The sequence below is a fragment of the Microcebus murinus genome, chromosome 20 (assembly GCF_040939455.1).
Source record: "Microcebus murinus isolate Inina chromosome 20, M.murinus_Inina_mat1.0, whole genome shotgun sequence".
Taxonomy (NCBI): domain Eukaryota; kingdom Metazoa; phylum Chordata; class Mammalia; order Primates; family Cheirogaleidae; genus Microcebus; species Microcebus murinus.
This window is the reverse complement of record NC_134123.1, coordinates 40,723,209-40,726,594: the sequence shown is the minus strand read 5'-3', so window position 1 is coordinate 40,726,594 and position 3,386 is coordinate 40,723,209. Positions and strand designations below refer to the sequence as shown.

Genomic DNA, 3,386 nt, shown 5'->3' with positions numbered 1-3,386 from the left:
ACGCCCGCCCGACACCCACCCGATGAAGGCGATTCCTCTGTGTCCACTTAGGTGTCCATCGGTTCCTACCAATCTGCCGGCGAGCGCGCGCACGTGGCGCTCTTGTGTCCGTTCTTGGGACACTTGGCTTACTGGAACGGGTTCCAGCTCTGGCCGGGAGAACACGAGAGGTGCCCTCTCACCGCTGTTCCTCATAGCTGAACGGCACTCCGTGGTGTCCACGCGCCACATTTCATTAATGCACCCGTGGATCGATGGGCACTCGGGGCGCTTCCACATCTTTGCGATTGTGAATGGCGCCCTAACTGTAACCCTGACCCCTACCCAGCCCAGTCTCCTCTGCCCCAGCCTGAGGCGCTCCTCCCCCGCCAGGCCCGTCACTGTCCTGGTCCCCTGCCTGACCGGCTCCTTCCCGCCCGGCCTGTCACCGTCCTCTGCCCCTGCGTGACACGCTCCTCCCCGCCCGGCCCATCACCTTGGCCCCTGCCTGACTCGCTCCTCCCCACCTCGGGCTCCTCCGTCGCCTGGGCCTTCCAAGGGCTTGGTGTGGACGCTGCTTCCAGGAAGCCCTCCAGGAACCCGGCAGCAGGGCGGCCGCAGCAGTCTCGCGCGGGGCACGTGCCCCCACTGTGCCGCGGGGGCCCAGCCTGGTGTCTTCTCTGAGGCCCTGCGGCTGCCGCTCCCCGCGAGGGGAGAGCCGTGGAGGTGGGGACCGCCTCCTGGTGGGGACGTACACCCAGCTCTCCGCCGCGTCGGATTCCGGGGCTCTCTGTCCTGCCTGCCCGGAGGCCCAGCTGGCCTGCGGGTCCTTAGAGTGGCAGAAACGTCCTCAAGCTGATATTGCCAGTCAGGTGGGTGTCTGCACTTTTGTGCCGGGCACCCCGGGGAGGCCCAGGGGCTGGCTGGACAACGCGGCCTGCTGGGGGTCGGGGGTGCGCTTTGGAGGAGCAACCGATGCCCTTTGGACTTTGCTAGCAGCGTCTGAGGTGTCTCTGAGCCCTGCTCCATGTCGGGGAGAGGAGGAGGAGCAGGAGGAGGAGGAGGAGGAGGAGGAGGTGGCAGGGGCCGTGACCTACAGTCGTGTTCCCGGGGTGGCACGGCATGTGGCTTCTTCCACAGGCTGCTTGGCCTGGGCTCCCTGCACCTGGGCCTTTGGAGGACTGGCCCTGTTCTTGCCGACACTTCCTGCAGGGACCCAGAGCTGGGAGGTTGCATCTCCCAGACCTGGGTCGGGCAGAGCCCCAGCGGGCCATGCCCACAACCTCTCTCAGCACGGGTCCCCCAGAAGGCTTCTTTGGGACCAGGATTCTCTTGCGGGTGACTGTTTAAGGTCTGGCCCCTGGGTGGAGGGGCACCAGGAGTAGAGGAGCAGGAAGGGGAAGGGGGTGGCCAGGCGAGGGGACACTTTGAGGCCAAGTCCAAGCTTCAGCCTGATCCTCCTGGGAACCCCGGGGTGTACATCACACCTCCTGGTTGTCCTGCTCTGAGACCGGGACCCGGGCTTCGCATTTTCACAGCAGCCAGTCGTGGGCTGAGGACACCTGGGGCGTTGGGAACTCCCTGGCTTCTCCTTGGTTTAACATCTGAGCTGCTTGTGAATCGTGCCGCCACACACGCCCGAGTGCAGGTGTCTTCTGCACAGACTGCGGGCCTCGCTCTTCTGAATGCCGCTAGCTCGCCACCCACCCACGGGTGAACCTGGTCAGGGTACTTTCTCTAAGGAGCAGACTCTGACCCCGGCGGGCTACCGGTGTTTTCATTTGCTCCTTTCTTTCTTCCATTTCGGGAAAGGCTTCCTTACTGGGTTTGGAAATCTCCTGTGCCTTTCCTCGCCTATTCTGTCAGCTTTAAATTTCTCTTTCAGTTGCCACCCTCACAGATGTATTAGGAAACTCTTTTCGGAGCATTCATTAGTGAAATGACCCAGATGAAGCTCGAATCCAATAGCTCATCGCCGATTTTTAGCAAGTCCACACCCCGGGGTGGTTGGGGTCCAATCCACCCCGGGCCAGGCCCAGGCCCCTTGGACCGGGCCAGAGAAGGACACAGAGCAGGGTCCGGCCCCCACGGTAGCGGTGCCCGCAGTTCTCCAAGGGCTTGGGGGTTTTCCAGAGGGAGGAGACAGAGGGGATTGATTTCTTCAGAGCCCCCCAAACCACCCCACCCCACCCCACCCCACCCCACCCCACCCCACCCATGGGACACATCCCGAGAGACGCCCCTACACTCGCTCCCCTCCCCCATGCGCTGTGCCCCAGCCCTGGCCCTGGGGAATAGGCGGCAGCCCACGCACAGGGCGGGGGGCACAGCTGAAAGGGTTTGTGGGGGAGGGCGGCCCCTGGCTGGGGGCAAAGGTCGAGCGCCCCGCGCGCGCGTGCGCAGTCAGCAGCGGCGGCGCGCTGGGGGTGGGGGGCGGGTAGGTGAAGGAGGCGAGGCGAGGAGAGGAGGGGGGCTGGAAGGTCTCCACCTTGGCGGGTCCACCCGTGGAGGCCCATCTCGCGCGCGCGCGCACGCGTGTGTGTGTGTGTGTGTGTGGACAGCCCCCCACGCCGCCCCGCCCCTCTCCCCAGTCCCGCGGAGCCCGCCGGACCCGGCCGGCGAGGGGAAGCGCAGAGAGGCTCGGCTTCTTGAGCGGGGCAGGGGCGCCCTCCACCGTCTCCGGCCAAGCCGGCCTGAACGCGCCCGGTCTCGTCTGATCTCCGAAGCTAAGCAGGGTGGGGCCTGGTTAGTACTTGGATGGGAGCCCGCCCGGGAATACCGGGTGCCGTAGGCTTTTGTTTTTTTTGTTTTTTGCCTCTTGTTCTGTCCCCTTTCTGGGAGCGCGGCGGCGGTCCGGGGGATCACCCCCACCCTCAGCGCCCGTCGCGGTGCCTGGCGCCCCAGCCCGCACCGTGGGGCCTCCTCTTGTCCCGAGCCGTGACACCGCCGCCACGCGGCAGCATGCGTGGCATCTGGACTGTCAGGTGTCAGACCAAAGGTCTGGTCTGTGGGAACCGACACGCTGGAGGAAACCTTGAGAGGCTGAGAGGGGAGGGAGTTCCAGGAGAATTCCAGGACGTCATTTTGAGCGAGTATGTGACCAGAACTCGTCCCGTTGCTTTTGGGGTTCTACGGGCTACACGTAGGAATCTTTGGTGGTGGCACTGGATGTTGGGGGATCCGGAGTCACACGCAGACCTGCTCCACAGGCCTCATTTTACTTTTCTTTTCGGATTCATTTTCTGAAAAGGTGTCTCTTATCTCTATGATTACATTTCCTTTTCTCTCTCTCTCCGAGCAGATCATGGGAGTCCACGTATTGAGGTGACATGTATTGCCCGTGCCCCCCTCCCCCCCGTTTTCTGATTCATTTATTTCTCATTTTCTCCCAGCGTATGGTGGGGGTA

At 63.8% G+C, this 3,386-nt stretch overlaps 1 pseudogene; it reads left to right on the top strand.

Annotated features, from left to right (window-relative positions):
* Nucleotides 1-2,654: 2,654 nt before the first annotated feature.
* On the top strand, nt 2,655-2,773 carry LOC142862898 (uncharacterized; annotated as a pseudogene).
* The last annotated feature ends 613 nt before the right edge of the window (nt 2,774-3,386 follow it).